This window comes from Mustela lutreola, chromosome 4 (assembly GCF_030435805.1).
Source record: "Mustela lutreola isolate mMusLut2 chromosome 4, mMusLut2.pri, whole genome shotgun sequence".
Classification (NCBI taxonomy): Eukaryota; Metazoa; Chordata; class Mammalia; order Carnivora; family Mustelidae; genus Mustela; species Mustela lutreola.
Window position 1 is genome coordinate 128331943 of NC_081293.1, and position 21939 is coordinate 128353881.

Here is a 21939-nt window from a genome sequence, read left to right on the forward strand (position 1 = left end):
AAATACATGGAGACTAAACAGTATCCTTCTAAAGAATGAATGGGTCAACCGGGAAATTAAAGAAGAATTGAAAAAAATCATGGAAACAAATGATAATGAAAATACAACGGTTCAAAATCTGTGGGACACAACAAAGGCAGTCCTGAGAGGAAAATATATAGCGGTACAAGCCTTTCTCAAGAAACAAGAAAGGTCTCAGGTACACAACCTAACCCTACACCTAAAGGAGCTGGAGAAGGAACAAGAAAGAAACCCTAAGCCCAGCAGGAGAAGAGAAATCATAAAGATCAGAGCAGAAATCAATGAAATAGAAACCAAAAAAACAATAGAACAAATCAACGAAACTAGGAGCTGGTTCTTTGAAAGAATTAATAAAATTGATAAACCCCTGGCCCGACTTATCAAAAAGAAAAGAGAAAGGACCCAAATAAATAAAATAATGAATGAAAGAGGAGAGATCACAACTAACACCAAGGAAATACAAACTATTATAAGAACATACTATGAGCAACTCTACGGCAATAAATTTGACAATCTGGAAGAAATGGATGCATTCCTAGAAACATATAAACTACCACAACTGAACCATGAAGAAATAGAAAGCCTGAACAGACCCATAACCAGTAAGGAGATTGAAACAGTCATTAAAAATCTCCAAACAAACAAAAGCCCAGGGCCAGACGGCTTCCCGGGGGAATTCTACCAAACATTTAAAGAAGAACTAATTCCTATTCTCCTGAAACTGTTCCAAAAAATAGAAATGGAAGGAAAACTTCCAAACTCATTTTATGAGGCCAGCATCACCTTGATCCCAAAACCAGACAAGGATCCCACCAAAAAGAGAGCTATAGACCGATATCCTTGATGAACACAGATGCGAAAATACTCAACAAAATACTAGCCAATCGGATTCAACAGTACATTAAAAAGATTATTCACCACGACCAAGTGGGATTTATTCCAGGGCTGCAAGGTTGGTTCAACATCCGCAAATCAGTCAATGTGATACAACACATCAATAAAAGTAAGAACAAGAACCATATGATACTCTCAATAGATGCTGAAAAAGCATTTGACAAAGTACAACATCCCTTCCTGATCAAAACTCTTCAAAGTGTAGGGATAGAGGGCACATACCTCAATATCATCAAAGCCATCTATGAAAAACCCACCGCAAATATCATTCTCAATGGAGAAAAACTGAAAGCTTTTCCGCTAAGGTCAGGAACACGGCAGGGATGTCCATTATCACCACTGCTATTCAACATCGTACTAGAGGTCCTAGCCTCAGCAATCAGACAACAAAAGGAAATTAAAGGCATCCAAATCGGCAAAGAAGAAGTCAAATTATCACTCTTCGCAGATGATATGATACTATATGTGGAAAACCCAAAAGACTCCACTCCAAAACTGCTAGAACTTATACAGGAATTCAGTAAAGTGTCAGGATATAAAATCAATGCACAGAAATCAGTTGCATTTCTCTACACCAACAGCAAGACAGAAGAAAGAGATATTAAGGAGTCAATCCCATTTACAATTGCATCCAAAACCATAAGATACCTAGGAATAAACCTAACCAAAGAGACACAGAATCTATACTCAGAAAACTATAAAGTACTCATGAAAGAAATTGAGGAAGACACAAAGAAATGGAAAAATGTTCCATGCTCCTGGATTGGAAGAATAAATATTGTGAAAATGTCTATGCTACCTAAAGCAATCTACACATTTAATGCAATTCCTATCAAAGTACCATCCATCTTTTTCAAAGAAATGGAACAAATAATTCTAAAATTTATATGGAACCAGAAAAGACCTCGAATAGCCAAAGGGATATTGAAAAAGAAAGCCAACGTTGGTGGCATCACAATTCCGGACTTCAAGCTCTATTACAAAGCTGTCATCATCAAGACAGCATGGTACTGGCACAAAAACAGACACATAGATCAATGGAACAGAATAGAGAGCCCAGAAATAGACCCTCAACTCTATGGTCAACTAATCTTCGACAAAGCAGGAAAGAATGTCCAATGGAAAAAAGACAGCCTTTTCAATAAATGGTGCTGGGAAAATTGGACAGCCACATGCAGAAAAACGAAATTGGACCATTTCCTTACACCACACACAAAAATAGACTCAAAATGGATGAAGGACCTCAATGTACGAAAGGAATCCATCAAAATCCTTGAGGAGAACACGGGCAGCAACCTCTTCGACCTCTGCCGCAGCAACATCTTCCTAGGAACAACGCAAAAGGCAAGGGAAGCAAGGGAAAAAATGAACTACTGGGATTTCATCAAGATCAAAAGCTTTTGCACAGCAAAGGAAACAGTTAACAAAATCAAAAGACAACTGACAGAATGGGAGAAGATATTTGCAAACGACATATCAGATAAAGGACTAGTGTCCAGAATCTATAAAGAACTTAGCAAACTCAACACCCAAAGAACAAATAATCCAATCAAGAAATGGGCAGAAGACATGAACAGACATTTCTGCAAAGAAGACATCCAGATGGCCAACAGACACATGAAAAAGTGCTCCATATCACTTGGCATCAGGGAAATACAAATCAAAACCACAATGAGATATCACCTCACACCAGTCAGAATGGCTAAAATCAACAAGTCAGGAAATGACAGATGCTGGCGAGGATGCGGAGAAAGGGGAACCCTCCTACACTGTTGGTGGGAATGCAAGCTGGTGCAGCCACTCTGGAAAACAGCATGGAGGTTCCTCAAAATGTTGAAAATAGAACTGCCCTATGACCCAGCAATTGCACTATTGGGTATTTACCCTAAAGATACAAATGTAGTGATCCAAAGGGACACATGCACCCGAATGTTTATGGCAGCAATGTCCACAATAGCCAAACTATGGAAAGAACCTAGATGTCCATCAACAGATGAATGGATCAAGAAGATGTGGTATATATACACAATGGAATACTATGCAGCCATCAAAAGAAATGAAATCTTGCCATTTGCAACAACATGGATGGAACTAGAGCGTATCATGCTTAGCGAAATAAGTCAAGCAGAGAAAGACAACTATCATATGATCTCCCTGATATGAGGAAGTGGTGATGCAACATGGAGGCTTAAGTGGGTAGAAGAATAAATGAAACAAGATGGGATTGGGAGGGAGACAAACCATAAGTGACTCTTAATCTCACAAAACAAACTGAGGGTTGCCGGGGGGAGGGGGTTGGGGAGAAGGGGGTGGGATTATGGACATTGGGGAGGGTATGTGATTTGGTGAGTGCTGTGAAGTGTGTAAACCTGGTGATTCACAGACCTGGGGATAAAAATATATGTATATAAAAAATATATGTTTATAAAAAAAAAAAAAAAAAAAAAAAATATTACCCCAGGTCTCAGAGTCCTTGGAGTTAAGTCTTTAGCTGCTACTGTCCAGTCTGACACAATCAACTTTATTATTTGTCCCAAATATTATTTTCCTTGACTTCTCAGCAGTTTGCCTGCCCTGTACCTTGTTGTCACCCAAGAGGCATGCTCTTTGATAAATAACAGCTAATAAACAATTTGTCAGAAATCATGTTTTTATGCTTTGCCCCCATTTAAAGCCCTAAAAAGCAAGACAATCCAGCTCAAGCCCTTCATTTCATAAATGAGGAAATTTTAGCCCATGAGATTTTACTTTGTACTTACCATCCTAAAATTCTAGATGTAAGAACACATGATGCTAGACACCTAACAGAATTATTCTTTTCTACCCTACTAGGATGCCTTAAATCATACCAATTAATTTAGCTCTGTAAAGAACTGGTCTAAAATGAACAAAATGTTCTGACGTGAAGGGAGCTAACATCATTTTTATAAATCTTCAAAATAAAAATAAAATTAATCCACAGGGAGTTAAGTGTGCATAAAGGTGTATACTACTATGAAATTTGTAAGATAATAAAGAATTAGAACAATGCTTGACACTCTAAGCACTTTAGTTCTGAAAATAAATATTTCATTTCACACAAAATTAAAAATCACTTCAATTTGCTACAGAATCCAACCATAATGTTTAGGAACCTAGAATTTTCCTAGAATACATTATAACCTGTTTTGTTGTTGTTGTTGTTGTTGTTTTCCTTTTTTTTTTCCTTTCCCTCAGGAGAAGTATTTTCTAGCCCCCTCCCCACCAAAAAAAAAAGGAAGGGAAATTGTTCTCACATAATATAGCAAATGCATCGATATATAAAATTTTTTCCATCCCCTTCATTTTTGAAAGACATTCAGAATAATCTATGGCAAAATGTTTATTTTCGTCATTAAAAGTGCTTATCCAAAAAAATCAGGAGATAAAGAAAAGTAAAGGATGAAACTGTTATAAGAGTAATGAAAAGGGAGAACCTGGGTGGGGCAGTTGGTTAAGTGTTGGACTCTTGGTTTCAGGTCACATCCTGACCTCAGCGACAGGACATGGAGCCCATATGCAGCTCATCCAGCTGTGCATTGAGTGTGGAGTCTGCTCAAGACTCTCCCTTCCCCCTCCATCTGCCCCTCTCTCCACCCCTTCTTCTGCGCTCGGGCTCTCTGTAAAATAAATAAACCTCTTAAAAAAGAGTAATGAAGTAGGACGCCTGTGTGGCTCAGTTGGTTGGACAACTGCCTTCAGCTCAGGTCATGATCCCGGAGTCCTGGGATCGAGTCCCGCATTGGGCTCCTGGCTCCTTGGGGAGTCTGCTTCTCCCTCTGACCGTCTCCTCATTCATGCTCTCTCTCACTGTCTCTCTCTCAAATAAATAAATAAAATCTTAAAAAAAAAAAAGTAATGAAGAGCATTTCTGGATGAATATAAAAACTGTGGGATTAAAACAATTTCATGGCAAACCCATGATCTTTTTTTTACATAATCTGATAAACTAATGCTATTCCTATTTCCTGGTCATTGGTAACGGCATTCATCATTCATCTTATCCCAATTATTCACTCAAAATCCAATCTTGTTCAAGTTCTCTATTTCTTTGACAAACTCCTACTCAAAGATAATCAGTTCCTACTGAGTCCATCTTCTCAATGTTTTATCAACACAGTTTCTCCTTTCCCTTCCCACTATTACAGTCTCAGTACAAGTCTAGCTGGTGTTTGCTTTCCTCCATTTTCCCTCAGGAGGAAGCATCAGGAACCTGACTGCAGGAGTGATGCTCTGTAACCAAAGTACTCTTTTCTTTCTTTCTTTCTTTTTTTTTTTTTTTTTTTTGGATTTTATTTAATTATTTGACAGAGAGCAAGTGAACAAGAGAGTACAAGCAGGGAGAGTGGCAGAGAAAGAGGTAGAGGGAAACGCCCCTCCACGCCCCCCCCCCCAATGCGGGGCTTGATCCCAGGACCTGGGGATCATGTCCGGAGCTGAAGGCAGACACTTAACCAACTGAGCCACCCAGGCACCCCTAGCTTCTTACGTCCTTTTTTCAAAAAAATAAGAATTCATTATTCTCTCTTGATAACAGGATATGGCTCAAATTCCTCACTGGTAGGTACATTTAAAAATCTCCACAGTCTGAGCTAAATTTACTTTATTCCATTTCTCAATAATCTCCCATGAGGTCTCCATGTTCTAGAGCAATGCTGTTCAATAAAATTTTCCACAATGATAGAAATATTCTGTATCTGTTCTGTCCAATATGTTGGCTGCTGGGTCCGTATGCTTACAGAGCACTTAAAATGAGCCTAATTACAACTGAGGAATTGAAATCCACATTTTATTTAATTTAAATTTAAACTATGTAGCAACATGTGGCTAGTGGCCACCATACTGCACAACACTGGTTCTCAAATTTTATCATGCATTAGACTCACCCAGAAGGCTTGTGGAAACAGTCAGTCAGACTCCACTCCTGACTTTTTTAGTTTGTAGTCTGGAATGAGTCCCAAGAATTTGCATTTCTAAAAAGTTCTCAAATAATGCCAGTGCTGCTGGTTGGTCCAGTGCAGAAGTCTGAAAATCACTGTTCTAGACAAGTTTAAACCTCTTTGCTTCCTGGAGAGACACCTGGTACATAGGTCTACATCTGCACGTGTTTCTGTTTGTAACTACATTCTATATGGCTTTATATTCACTTGTAAGACTATCATCTCCTCCATAAATCATCAGTCGCCTGAAAACAAAGACTATGTTTTTGTCATATTTGCAAGAACTAAAATACCTTGCTTAGTCATATGAACATAACAAACATACAGTAGGGGGTGTTGGATTGAATTAGAAGCCAGCTGCTTTTTTTCATTCTAAATTTAAATTTTGGGTGGGTGGAAGAATTAGTTCTAAAACGAACGCCTCAAACTTAATTTTAGAATTTAAATTACATAAATTTGAGATTCTCATGGTTCTCCATCAATACAGTTATATAATAATACTCCCAATGGCATCGGTAATTATATTTCTGAGATAAAAAAGGAAAATATCACAGAGCTATTACAAATAGTGGCTGTCACAAAGTATTATTAAGTGTTAAAAAATTAACAAAACAAATCTACCTCTCTGAGCAGAATTTTTAGAACAAATGAGAAACTCTTTTCTGCCAATTCGAACTTTTTATATACAACTTTCCTTTAAAATAAAAGTGAAAATAGCTCACATTTCCTGTTGAAATGAGGTTCAATACAAAAAGAGCAAGACATCATTAAAATGAAGCTCAAGGTGATATAAACACCAGGAGAAGAAATGTTTCCAAGATCTTTTACAGCAGTGAGCCTAGTTAAGACCAGGCAATTAGTTCCTTACTGTGATCAGACACCTTTAAACCTGCAATTTGAAAGAAGCCACCTATAGAGAAATCACTTCCACTTCTTTTTAAATTATAGGAAGTCACCACCAAATTATTTTTCTTCAAATTATCAAAGAAGTTTACTCAGCACATTTTTTAAACAAACTTACTCTGTATTATTCAAATAATGTGTGGCTGTTCCATTAGCCAAATCACTCTTTTCCCATTTTCCACTAATATGGGTCTTTAATGTGAACATCAAAGAAATATGGTTAATGAATCAACACTCAAAATTATAGCACAGGGAAGAGCCTTGATGGCATCATCTGGCCTTAGCACAACCTTAGCTGTTACCAGGCAACGGAAGGTAATAAAAGGAGGTCTGAAGCCAGCCAGCAAAAGAAAACCAGCCGCTGCCCCTCTTTATTATCAGCCATATTACCACAGTTAAGTTAGTAGGAGGCCCCACATTAAAATGCGGCACCCACAAGCGCCTGGGTGACTCAGTCAGTTAAGTGTCTGTGCTCAGCTCAGATCATCATCCTGGGATCCTGGGATCGAGCCCCACATCGGGCTCCCTGCGAGCTTCTCCCCCTCCTCCCTGCATGTGCTCTCATTCTCTCTCTCTCCCTCTCTCAAATAAATAAAATCTTTCCCCAAAAATGCGGCACCCAACTTGGGGAAGTTAAAGTTGCTTTTACCCTGTGATGGAAAGCCGATCTTTCTACACCAATAAAAGGTTTAACTGACAAAACCTCAAAGGAAAAAATATATATGTTGCATTTCAGGCATATTCAGTACTGTTTTGACTTGAGAGTCACTTCTAATATTCTAAGACAGCCATTCACATATTTAGTCAGTCAATGTCTGAAAGCTTGAAATACATTCTGGAAGTATCTTGTGGGGGAGGGCGATTTTGGTATCTAGGATTTTTGTGTGTTGTCTTTTGTTAATGTAATTTATGGTCTAAGGATTTAAAATTTCTTCAGTAAAAGAGTATCTATGAGGGCAAATCAACAAACAATAGAGAACCATGAGTCCAGTTAAGACCAAAGAGTATATACAAAATTGACATCTATGTTCAGAAACTTGTGTGCTCTGCATTGGTGGGACAAAGCCTCATGGAACAGGTGGGGTTTGGGCTTGGTCTGAAGTAAGGGATTCTAATATAAATAGAAATAAGGAGCAACCATGCACAAGGAAGTGGGGATCAAGAGAGCATGATACCTTCAAGACTAAGAGAGGAAGAAAGTTCAGCATTATTTTATTAATGGTCATTAGCTAGCATTATTAGCATAATGGTCATAGCTAGCATTCATGGAAAGTCTATTCTTCCCAAGACAAAACAAACAAACAAAACCAAAAAAACAAAACCACTTTTTGTGCCTGATCTCATAAATCATGATGGCAAGCCTCCAAGTAGGTACTAGTATATCAATTTTATAAATAAGGATAGATAGGTAAATGGATGGATAGACATATATGAAAAAACAAAGGAAAGAAGGAAGGGAGGGAGAGAGGAAGGGCAGAAAACAAACCAGGCTTAAAGTATTATTTAAAATTTGCCTAAATTCACACAACTGAAATCCAGGTTTGTCTGATTTCCAAGTTCAAGTACCTAACTACATTTTCTATTACTTCCAGACAGGAAAGCAATATTGGGTAGGTGAAAAGACAGATTATCAAAATTCAAATATGACTTGATGATTCCACTCAATATAGATCCTAAAAAATAGTTTTACAAGCAGAAGAGTGAAAGAAATTAATATTAAAACCATCAAAAGAAAATTTATCAACCTAACCAGGTTGCCAGTTTCAATGTTGTATAACCTTTGGGGTCTCAAATAGGTAGGACAGGTAAGCTCCATGAACCATTTAGTCCAGATGTTCACTCCTGTAAAATATACCCAGAGGCATAAAGAATGGGTTTTAAATGTAAAAATATAAAACTATGGAATATTTGAATAACTTTTTGAATGACTTTATGGTATTATGCATAGATGTGTTTAACTGAAACTGGCTTAAGGACATTATTCCCCTACTGAGATTGTCATGAAAAGGAGAGCTTTTAGAGAAGCCTAAATTGATTACCCAAATAGCTTCTAAAATCATTTAATTAACAGGAACTTGGAAATCTGAGGTTTTGTTTGTCTGACAGCCAAAAATCAATTCAGTACAAGTGAACTGTGTTGGTTGGGCTTTCCTTATGCGCAGATAAAAAGAATATTGGTATAAACAGTTTTCTGAAACATGTGTAACAAATAATGCAGTTCCTGTGTGTTCATTTATTCTCATCAATGGGTATTTTATTAGAGGTATATTAGAATTCAATTGGTAGAAAATTTTAAGCACCTTGGTTTACTGCCTCAGAGCCATTTCTAGTCATCTATCACTCCTCTGAGTCAAAAGTAGGAGGTCTTCCTAGCCTTAGTTTTACCCCGTCTCTACTTATATTCCAGTACTCTAGTCCCCTCAGCATTCACCTCCTGCAGAACTGCAGATGAAAAGACATCACATTATTCCTATTGTCAGTTCAATCTGCTCAGGCAGAGTCTAACCAATAAGAAACACCAGGATTTATGCTGGAAAATTGACTCTTCATTGGTGTGAGGCCATTCAGTATCTCCGGAAGTGGGATGTGAACATTTTTCATGTTCATCAATGGGATAATAGGTGAAAAACAACAGAAACATTTCTATCAATGATGAACATTTATCTGTCCATTTTGGCTGATTTGGCAACTACTCTTCTTCACTTGGAATTTTTTCTCTACTTTCTCATAGTCAACCTCTAGACATCCTTTAAAACCAAGCTTAGGGCACTTGAGTGGCTCAGTGGGTTAAGCCTCTGATTCTTGATTTAGACTCAGGTAATGATGTCAGGGATACGGGATCAAGGCTGACCTCAGGGTCCTCGCTCAGTGGGAGTCTGCTGGAGATTCTCTCTGTCCCTCTCCCTCTGCCCATCCCCTGCTCGAGTATTCCTTCTTCCTCTCTCTCCTTCTAACCCTGATCCTCCCTCTCAAATAAATAAATATTTTTAAAAACCCAACAAGTTTAGATGTTATCTTCTCTAAGAGCCCCTATGAACATTAGACTGGGTTTATGTGACCATTTTCCACTTAGATTGTAATGTCCTTCACAACAAGGATTGTGCATTGTTCTCTTTGGATCACAGGTCCCTATTAGGATTCTTGTCACCTAGGAGAAGCTCAAGTAATGTGAGGTAATCTGAAATAAACTGGACTTTCAATCTAAGTAAGTGATCCTACCTCTGATCTTACTAAGATGCATGAGGAAGGAAAATGTCTTTCCTTCCAATGTAACACATCTTTTACATCACGCTTGGCTCTCTTGTAAAGCCTTGTTCTTCAGTCTACACTTGTATTACCTTCTTTTTCTCCAATAGAGGAAGAAGCCTGTCCTATTTTTAAGAATAATTTCTATGCTCCCTGGGAACACATCCCATATTTACACCCTTTTTTCTTACAAAGCCTCACTTGTCTCCTGATTCATTTCTTTTGCCTACAAACACACTCAGTTTAATCTAAAAATCTTCTTGAGAGACCACATTATCCCCTTGAATTATAATTCTTGTTCTCTCCTCACTCACAGACTTTCCCAAATCTTCAGGTCAGGAAAAATAAAAATTATTTGTAAAGATCTGAAAGTGAAGAAGATACTGAGAAGCTGCTTTGCAAGTATGAGAGACGGAATGTGCTGGTAGAAGGTAGTAAAATGTTCTATTAATATAAAGGCTAGAAAGGTACTTAATGAACTCTACTTCCTCACCAAACCCCCAACATTAATAAGGAGTTGTCACTCAACAGTTACCATACATGAGCATTTACCTAAAATCACCAAATTCTGGAATTTGTTTGGTACACATCTTTTTTTTTAAATTTTTTATTTTTTATAAACATATATTTTTATCCCCAGGGGTACAGGTCTGTGAATCACCAGGTTTACACACTTCACAGCACTCACCAAAGCACATACCCTCCCCAATGTCCATAATCCCACCCCCTTCTCCCAAACCCCCTCCCCCCAGCAACCCTCAGTTTGTTTTGTGAGATTAAGAGTCACTTATGGTTTGTCTCCCTCCCAATCCCATCTTGTTTCATTTATTCTTCTCCTACCCACTTAAGCCCCCATGTTGCATCACCACTTCCTCATATCAGGGAGATCATATGATAGTTGTCACATCTTAATTTCATGTTAGAAATCTTAATTTTGAGAATCTCCATACCTGGTAGTGAATTGCTGGTTCATATTAGGTATTTATAAAAGGATGCGAATACAGTGATTTAAAGGGGCACATGCCCCCCAATATTTATAGCAGCGATGTCCACAATGGCCACAATGAGCTCTGTGGAAAGAGCTCAGATGTGCATCGACAGATGAATGGATAAAGAAGATGTGGTTCATATACATAATGAAATACTACTCAACCATCAAAAAGAATGAAATCTTGTCATTTGCGGTGATGTGAATGGAACTAGAGTTCCATTCATGATAAGCAAAATTAGGCAAAGACAGACAAATATCATATGATTTCACTAGTACATGGAATTTAAGAAACAAAATAGATGAACATATGAGAAGGGAGGGGAAAAATTAGATAAAATCAGAGAGGGAGACAAACCATAAAAGACTCTTGGGTAGGGGAATGGGGTAACTGGATGATGGGCAATAAGGAGGGCACTTGAATTAATGAGCACTGGGTGTTGTATGCAACTGATTGATCACTAAACTCCCCCACTAAAACTAATAAAAAAATTTTTTTTTGAAATGTGGGTATGCAAAAATGCGTGTTATATTGTAACTTTTCCTGGAAATACCTTACCCAAATTTTTGTAACAATTTGAAGGTTTTAATATTTTGTTTAGTTTGGTGTGTTGCTGTGTGAAGTTCATTTTATGTCAGAAAAAAACACATTAGACATGACTTAATTTTTTGAGGGCTCAGTGAAGAGGGACAGAAGGAAGAAAAGAAGGAGATTTGAGTTTCCTACATACAAACAATGTGGAGATGTATGTTTCATTAGGAAATGCTTATCACTACAGGGGTAGGTTACCAAACAACCAAATATTTGTGGCATCAAGCAAATTCAAGTTGAAATGAAATTCAAGTTGAAAAAAGTATGTTTATATTTTGTGTTTTATTCTATTGTGAAGAGATTATTTACAGTACATGGCCTCATTAGACCTCATTACAGTGCCTTATTACAGTTACAGTCCCAAACTCATTCATACCCCTCCAAGTGTACTCACTTTTGGTTGATAACTTATCATACTGACTAAAGTGCTTGGTCATATGATTTGCTCTGGCCAACGGGATGGAATAATATATAATGGAATACAACATGATACAGACAGAGATTTGAAAAATGTTAGTATACTGCTGCTCTGCAAATGTGTCTCCATGTAAAAAAGTCTGGATTAGCCTAAAGGAGTCGGCCATGGAATTAAGGCTCTCTTAGACCAACATATCCCAGACAGTTGTAGACGTGTAATGGAGCCTAGCTAATAGCACAAGTGTTCAGCTAAGTCCAGCTCAAATTACAACCTGAGACCTGAGTAATTTAGTCTGGTATTTTTATCTCCTGATAATTGTTATTTTTGAATAATCACAGGATTCTTTCAGAGACAGATTGATTATACTACTGATAAATCACTTGCCTAAATATAAAATTTAACAGTATTGTGTGAATTGTGAATACTTAAGCAAAGTGATGAAGGGCTAAACTCATTTAGTAAGGTCCAAGTCCCTTACAAAATATTAATTTTATCCTATAAGTTCTTCAATAAGGTTGAACTTATAAATAGGGTAAATTCTTAAAAATAAAATTTTTCTATTATGATGCTCTTTGATAAATATTTATTACTTTCTTACTTTAGAAATACAGATATATATTTCATTTACCATGGTCTCTTATATGAGTGTTTGAGGTATAGAAGTATATCACTGATAATTTACTCACCATACTTTTTTATTCTCAGGTTTTAAACGCATACTACATTTAAAGGCTTAATATTCTTGATATTTAAGGCTCTCCTTGTGATAAGAATAAACAAACTAATAACTAACAGAAATTGCAATTTCTCAATCCAGATAACCTTTGTATATGCATGAAATCTATGAAAACCTAGAATGATTTTTAGGCTTATCTAATCAATTTTTATAGCACTTTGTAAATCCTCTTTTTCTTAAAGAAAACCTATTTAGCATACAGGTTCCTTAATTTGATATGTTACTGAATATGTTACACAATTACTCATTTATAAAAGACAGTATTTATCTAAAGCAGAGTTCAAGTCTACAAAACCATAACTTCAGGTTACAATGATTACAAGGCTACATAAACTAGAACATTTATTTATATTAAATCCAAGGTTCCCATACAGGCAATTTTACCTGACTGAGTCATTATCATTCTTCTGCAACAGAAAAATATTGAGATAAAACAGCATAAATAGAAAGATATTACAACATATTCATTTAGTATCATTTTTGGATCAGCTAAAACAGTCTTGCAAAAAAGAAAAAGTAACGAAACTTTTATGAAGATAGCATAAGGTTTGTTAAAATATTATTTATACACAGAGAAAACAGCCTTTATCAGATACTCAACTGAATAAAATATCTTTCTCTAAAGAAAAGTCAGATCTCTTTTATGTTATTATGTTTGTGTTAGTGTGTATTTTTTCTCCATTCTTGAGAGGACTGTGTGAGATGAAGTGGTGAGAAATGGACAGCTATGAAGCTGAATGCCCAAAACCAAATGCCATCACCACCACCACCACCACCACCACAGAGAGCTAAGACAAGAAGTGGAGATGGGGAGATGAATTCCAGAAGTTAGAATATGGTCAAAAATAAAACATAAATGTTAGGACTTATATAAGCAGGAATATCATCATAGGTGAACAATGAGCCAGAGTCAAATAAATATTCCAGAATCAGCTATGAAAGAAGGAAAAAATGGGGGGGGTGTTATTTACTGAATGCCTGCTAGGTGCTAGATACTATGTTTCTGCTTCTCCCAGATTACCTCATTTAATCCTCACCACAATTCTGAAAGGAGGTATTACTGCTTCCATTTTATCAGTGAGGCAACTGAGAAACAGGTGAATTACATGACTTGCCTGCAGTACCTTAAATTAAGCAGGATAAAAAGAACAGAAACCCAGGCAGGTGAGTCTCAATCTTGTGCTCTAAATTTGGCACTGGCAGTAAGACAAGAGAAGACCGATTACAGAGTCCAATTTCCACCTCAGCTTCAGGATTGCTTTACAAACATCCCTAGTCTTACAAACAGTTTGTTTATGAATGGTCCACTCTTAGAAATGGTCACTGAGAGGGGTGCCTGGGTGGTTCAGTGGGTTAAGCTTCTGCCTTCGGCTCAAGTCATGATCTCAGGGTCCGGGGATCGAGTCCAGCATCGGGCTTTCTGCTCATCAGGGAGCCTGCTTCCCCCTCCGCCTCTTCCTGCCTCTCTGCCTACTTGTGATCTCTCTCTCTCTTAAATAAATAAATAAATAAATAACCTTTAAGAAAAAAAAAAAAAAAGGTCACTGAGGCTCCGTAGTTCTTGCTCCATTTTATAAGTTACCCATGCAGGTGTGGTTTCTCCATCAAGTGCAACTCTCCAGTAGGCTTGGATAATCTTATACAACCCATCTGTATGTCAGGCTAAAATTAGTAAGTCATAAAATACATGTTTACTGAGTCATTCTTGTGTATGGGATTTTTATTCTTTTAAGAAAATACAACAATATAACACAATCCCCACCTTATAGGACATTACAGCTATAAGATATATATGCATGGTTCTCCAAGGGCAAGTCAAAATAATCAAACTCCCTATTTTGGCACACAGAAACCAAAAATAAATTTCATTTTAGTAAATTCTAATTAATCACCTGGTTTATCCATGTTAGAGGCAAAGCCAAATCATGACTAAGGGTAAATAGTGAAATACAATTACTATGCTTAGCACAAAGCCTCGAGGTAGTGATGGCTCAGTAAACACTCCCTGCTTATTTAGGGTCACAACGAGTACCAAAATAATAAAAATTGCAGGAGAAGCAGCATTTACCATTCAAGGGGAGCTTTCCACCTCTTACGTGAAAAGAAAATTGTTACAAGCCTTTTGATTTCAGGAGAGACCGAGAAGAGAGAAGACTAAGCTGTGGCATGTATTTAAGGCAGAAGAATGATGAATAGAATGCAGTGAGGAAAAGAAGTTCCTACGAGAGTTTAGAAGAGAGGAGGCTATTTCAGGATACAAAATAATATTTCATTTTATCTTAGTTATACCTAGGGCTGTCAAATTCACGGTTCGTTCCTGAGTCTATTTCAAGACTGGCTTGTTCTTTTAGAATACACATGCAAAAGTAAGAAATACAATGTGGAGGAAAATATCTGGTTAGCTCAAGGCCAAAAGCATATTGTTGAACAAAAGTCAAGACTTAGGAATAAAATGTATGGAGATTATACAATAACATTTCAGAATAAGGGATTTTTTTTAAAGAGGGCAGCCCAAATGCTACATCTAAAGGGACCTAAACATGTCACAAAAGAAAGAATGACCCAATTAATTAGTACGGTCGTGGAGTTACACAACAGCAGCATTATCGGTTTCAGATCCCAGTGAGAGTCACGGTCAGCATAAGCAAGTAAAAAACTACCAAACCAGATTATTTATCCTATTTTGAGAGACATGGACTCTTGGAAGCGGCCAAGAACTTTTAAGAATCACTACTAATCAAAAGATTTTTCAAATTATCCCCTGAAATTATTTGAATAGCTCTAATGTTGCAGAATATTTTTATCTTATAGGAGGATACACTTGTTTTTCCACTATTCTAAAAATTAGTCTTCCTGATTTGAGCTAAAATCTTTCTTCTATTAACGTCTACTTTTTGGTTCTAGTTCTCTCTACACATCATAAGCACTCGTTCTTTTTTTCCTATGGTAATTCTTCAAATTGCAAAAAAAATCAGACCACCTGTTGCTACTTGTTGACCACCTGTTGCTACTTCTCCATATTCTACCACTTACCAAGCCATGTCCTTTCCAGGTCCTCCATTACCCTAATTTCTCCTCTCTGAAAGTACCAGAACCCCAGTTATGAGTAAGGACCAAAGACATGCAGATCCAGTACCACACAGTACCTCCTAGGTCAGTAATTCTCATACTGGCTCTAGTGAAAAGCACTAGGCTTTTATCCCTCTCTTTATCAAGGACCAAGATTTCCTTTAAAAAGTTTGGGGAGAGGAGTGAAAAAAGATGCAGACTATAAGCTCAGTTTTTTATTAATATATTGATCTCATATAAAATTACTCAATTGCTTTCTCTCAATTTCTTTCCTTATCTCACCATAAACTAGTAAGGAACTATTGTGGGCTTAAAGCACTGTTCCAGGTAATAGATGCTGTACTTAAGCTGACATAGCCCATGCCTGTGTGGCTGTTGAAAGTAAATAAATGCTTTCCCTGAACTCTGTCAACCAAATTCACATTACTACCTATTAAGCTACATTATTCCATCCAGATCTGTATTACTGAATTTCTTTTGAGAATATACATTCAGTAATCTTAATACATTAGTGACTGTAATGTCAATTTGCTATTATTAACAATTCCTATCTTTATTTTCTTATACATTTTTATTATTAAAATCATACACTTTGAAAGCAGGTAACATAAAAGATACAAAAATATACACAGAATAAAAGTAAAGCCTGCCAAAGTTCTACTTATTTATTTATTTATTGACAGAGAGAGATCACAAGTAGGCAAAGAGGCAGACAGAAAGAGAGAGAGGAGGAAGCAAGCTCCGCAGCGAGCAGAGAGCCCAGTGCGGGGCTTGATCCCAGGACCCTGGGATCATGACCTGAGCCGAAGGCAGAGGCTTTAACCCACTGAGCCACCTAGGTGCCCCCAAAGTTCCACTTTTTAAGCCCAGCAAATTAAAGCACTGCCTTTATAGTCAGAACAAAAACTGAATTTGAATCCAGATTCATAAATTACTACATATGGACACTAAGCAAGTCATTTATTTGTCTAAGCTTTCTCATTTTGAGAAAAGATATAAACCTCTGTATGTTAGTCATGAGCGTTAAATGAGAGAACTTTATAAATTGCTTAATAAAGGGAAGACAAATAGTAAATTCTCAAAGATTAAATGTTATTACGAGATATAATATTAGAGTGTTCATAATTTGGTGTTTTTTTCCCATACATTTTGTACACAATTGAGATTCTACTGTACTTTTTTTATCCTATTGTTTTCACTTAATGTTATATTATACAAATACCTCATCATGTTAAATTGTTTTTAAGAGATCATTCTAAAAGCTTCACTGTTGTGAATTATTGTTCTCTCGAGAATATTAGGTATCTTTACTATTTTTGTGTCTTCTGCCATTTTGAAAGATGGTTTTCCTAACTTTCTCCAAATTACAAGGACAAATTGCTGAAAAAAAAAGTTATTTTTGTAATTCACCAGTAGAGATCTTCCTTTAGGTGTTTCTCACATTTGATCATGTTTCTTTTAAAGAGGAAAGTATGCTTTTCCTAAAGATATAAAAACGTAACATAAGCATTTTCAAAATTATGTGCCTCCCAATCTTTTTTTCTGATAAGGGCATGTCATTTCGGGGCTCAAATTTCCTACTTTTCTTCCCACCCAATGAGCACAGCTTTTATTATCACAGAGAGGGTTCAGCAAACTACAGCCTGCCTGCATGCCAAATCTAGCCCACTTTCTATTTTTATCAATGCTGAATTGAAACAAGCCATGTCCATGCGGTTACATGTTGGTGGCGGCGGTGGTTTACACATGCAAATGATCAAGTAGTTACAACAGAGACTGACCATATAGCCTACAAAGCTGAAAATATTTACTCTCCGGCCCCTTACAGAAAGAGTTTGCCACTAGATAAATAAGAAAAGAAATAGAATTAATGAGTAAGTACTATTGCTCTCTTGCACATTCACTTTTTTTCAGCAAAGTATAGTTGACACACACTGTTACGTTAATTTCAGTTTTAACACAGTGATTCAGCACTGTGCCCTATGCTGTAGGCGTAGCCACCATCTGATAACATGTAAGACTATGACAATGTTATTGAACAAATTCCCTATGCTGTACCTTTCATCCTTGTAGCTTATTCATTCCATAACTGAAGGCCTGTACCTCCTGCTCCCCTTTACTCATTTTGGGCAAGTAATAATTTTACTGCAAGTGAAAACACAAACTATCATCATGGTCTGAGGTTTAAATAAAAGAATTTTAAAAACTGTGGTACATTGAGGGGCGCCTGGGTGGCTCAGTGGGTTAAAGCCTCTGCCTTCAGCTCAGGTCATGATCCCAGGGTCCTGGGATCGAGTCCCGTATCGGGCTCTCTGCTCACCAGGGAGCCTGCTTCCCTTCCTCTCTCTCTCTCTGCCTGCCTCTCTGCCTGCTTGTGATCTCTGTCAAATAAATAAATAAAAATCTTAAAAAAAAAAATTGTGGTACATCGAGACTGGGTACACACAGGTCAAACTCATGAGGTCATGTTCCATAGCACCTCTCTAGCTTTTATAGAGGAAGGAATGAGTTGATGTCCAGAAGCTATTACAATTTTATGTTAGCATTTATTCTACCTGGGGTTAATTTAACATCCTTTAATTTAATGACTTTCATTAAACTTGGGAACTCTGGGGCCATTATTTCTTCGTTTCTCTTCCTTTCACTTTCTCCTCTTTTTCAGGAACTCTCATTAACATAAGATGAAGATTAGGTTTAACCACATGCCTTCTGAACATCTAAGGCTCTGTTCATTTTCCTTTTGTCTTTTTCTCTCTGTTCTTCAGTTTAGATCATTTCTATTGATCTATCTTCAAGGTTATAGATTCTTTCGTCTGCCAACTCACATTTGCTGTTGATTTCATCTAGTGAAATTTTCAGTTCAATTACTCAGCTTTTCATCTCTAGACTTTCCATTTGGAAATTAAAGGACAGATTCATTCCCTTCTGGAGTCTTCTGAGAGACCATCACTCCACACAATCCTCTGTGTTAGACCTCTGACCTCCAGACTACAAGAGAATAACTTTCAGCTCTTTTAAGTGGCCATGTTTGTGATAACTTGTTATAGCAGCCTTACGAAACAAATATAGACCCTGTCCAAATTCCTGACACAGACTCCATGAGCATAATAAAATGACTGCTGTTTCATGCCATTAAGTTTGAGGTGATTTGTCACACAGCAGTAGATTATCAGATCAATTCACATGTAGATATTTGGAAATTCTGAAATGCTCAAAATGAACTCTGGTGACTATGCATTATCTCTCTTGTCCCAAGGTATCATCTGGATTTTCACTTGCTATCATTCTTCCTTTCTCATTTTAAAGCAGAGTTAATTTTACATCATTGTTATTAGATTATTGGGTGGGATTGTTTGCTATCTCTACAATATGTGGTACAATCTTTTACGTATTTTAGTCCATGATTTTCCAGTTAGATAAGATACGTAGGCATCATGGCTTACTTTTGAGTCATCTATTTTCTTACTGCTGAAGCTGGTATGTGGGTATGTATGTGTGTGTGTATGTGTGTATGTATACACACACATATGTATGCATTTCTACCAAATTAGCTTCCAGGACAGCACTTAATTTGTAGTATGCTGTTTGTGACATTTTTTTAAATTTTTTTAAAGATTTTATTTATTATTTGACAGATAGAGATCACAAGTAGGCAGAGAGGCAGGCAGAGAGAGAGGAGGAAGCAGGTGCCCCGCTGAGCAGAGAGCCGGATGTGGGGCTCAATCCCAGGACCCTGGGATCATGACTGGAGCCGAAGGCAGAGGCTTTAACCTACTGAACCACCCAGGCACCCCATGCTTGTGGCATTTAAATAAACTGCAATATACTATTAAAACAAATTACTGAGTAATCACTAATTTTATAAAATATTGTTTTATAATATTAAATCATGGATATATATAGTCATGTTCTCTTAAAAATAAAGGGTATTTTTCCACTGAATGTGGAATTTTTTCCTAAGTAAGCTTAAGAAAAACATACACACACACACACACACACACACAACTTTAGTTAGCTTTGCAATAGTTGCTTCCACATCCACTTATAAATTGGCCAGAATTTCACTTAAGGGTGATATTATACTGCATTTGATTCTTTTCTGTGTATAAGCAATCTTTGTGATATGCCTGGCTTACATTGAGATGTATAAAGACTCCGTCAATTTCCTCAACTCTCAGCCTAATTACCCTTTAAAAAAGAATAGCAGGTTAATTTGGCAAGACTTGAACTTACTGAAGATGTTAGCTAATGGTTAGTATTTTCTTTTCTAAGAACACTCAAGCCATTTGCTTAATAATTCATTCTGAAGTGTTAGCATAAATCAACCTCAAACTCTCTAGTTCCCAACTTCTGAAATCTAATTTAATCCCATCTGGAAAATCTTTGTACTTGTCTACCTTTACTCTTATGGTGCATTTTCCGACATTTCCAGTAATAGATACAATGCCCATCTATCCAAGAATCAGAACAATAATAAAGAAAGTCCTGTATATTTTTGTTGTTGTTTATAAATCACACTGTTACCTATTTTTATCAATTACTACTTAACAATATCCTAAACTCCAAAATTAAATTTTAGGGCTTTTCTCCCTCAATATGATCTATTACTCATTTATTTTGCTACTTAATTTTTAAACTTCTGCTGACTCACACCATCTCTGACACTAAAATTTAAAAAAAAAAATTTAAAAACTCATCATTTCATTCTTTTTTTTTAATTACTATGTTAAAACTTGCTTATATCTGCTTGCCACTGAGTTCAAATCATAGTCTAATTCTTGCTCATACTGATTACACATATTGTATTTCTCTAGGTATTTTTGATTGAGTTTTGCACAGTTAGGGAAAATATAGTAGAAAATTTACTTGTCTCACTTTCTGCTCATTGTGTCCTCATTCTCTTCCTTGAGATTGACTTCAGTTAAATTCTAAGACTTGGGGAAAAAAAAGTAAAATTTAAAAAGTAAATTCATAAATTCCTCTGCCTCTTTTTCTCTTTAAACTTTCATTCTGAGGGAATGAGTTAAGCAAGGTTGCTCCCTACTTATATATGTATTTTTAAAAAAAGAAGAGACTTTTAGAGAAACCAACCCCATTTTTATATTCAGTTCTAAACTATGAAACAACTCTTCCTAATGCATTGACATTTTTGCTTTCCTTTGTTATTTATGGAGAGAAGTATAATAGTGAAGGTACCTCTAGCTTGTGTAATGCAAAGAATGTCTTAAAAAGTCTAACATGGATATCCCTATTAAGCAAGTGGCTCTCCTCCAAGTGGAAAATCAGCCCTCATGCTCCTTCCAGATTTTGATTTCACCATATTCAACATGGCTTCCAAGGTTACTGGGCTCATTTGCATCAAGCCAGCATGACAGGAGACAGCAAGGAAGATCTCTCATTGGAGATTTACAAGTGCCATGGCTTGAATTGGTACATAGCACATTTGCCAACATTCCACTTCCTCATTCACTTGGCCAAACCTAACTGCAAGGGAGGCAGAAAAACACAGTCCAGGAATATTGAAAAAAGAGTGAAACTGACTTGAACAGACAACCATTCTTTGAAATAGGGAGAGAAAGACTAAAGGTTTCGAGAAATAATGGACAAAATAGGACTCATGATAACAACGGTCATTTCTATAAATTATTCAGATGGCTCAAATGAAGCAAAATGTTGAATGATTCTTAGGTAACGCATTTGTAGTTAGGTAAAATTTTTACTTTAGTCAAGGGAATTGTTTTCTAAGAAAAGTCCAACTCCACATCCTTAGCATATATCAATATTTATAATTATATTTATATAAAGAATGGAAAATGTAAACATGTTAAAGAGTCTCCGAGGGAGACCATGTTTGCCTCTTGAACACTGATGAACCGCAACTGCCTAAAGAAATACGTGGCACAGAGCTGACAATAAATAATGTTTGGATGGTTTAAATAAGTAAGAATTTTACAGGTACTTTCACTTACACAAATATACATGGTGCTCTCGCTCTTTGAGGTGATTTATAGTGCTGCCTGAATACATTAATTGTGGGCACAAGCTTGAGTTTTTTCAACTGACTTTTCATCTGACTGACTAATGTATTTTTTTTAATTTAAATTGAATTAGCCA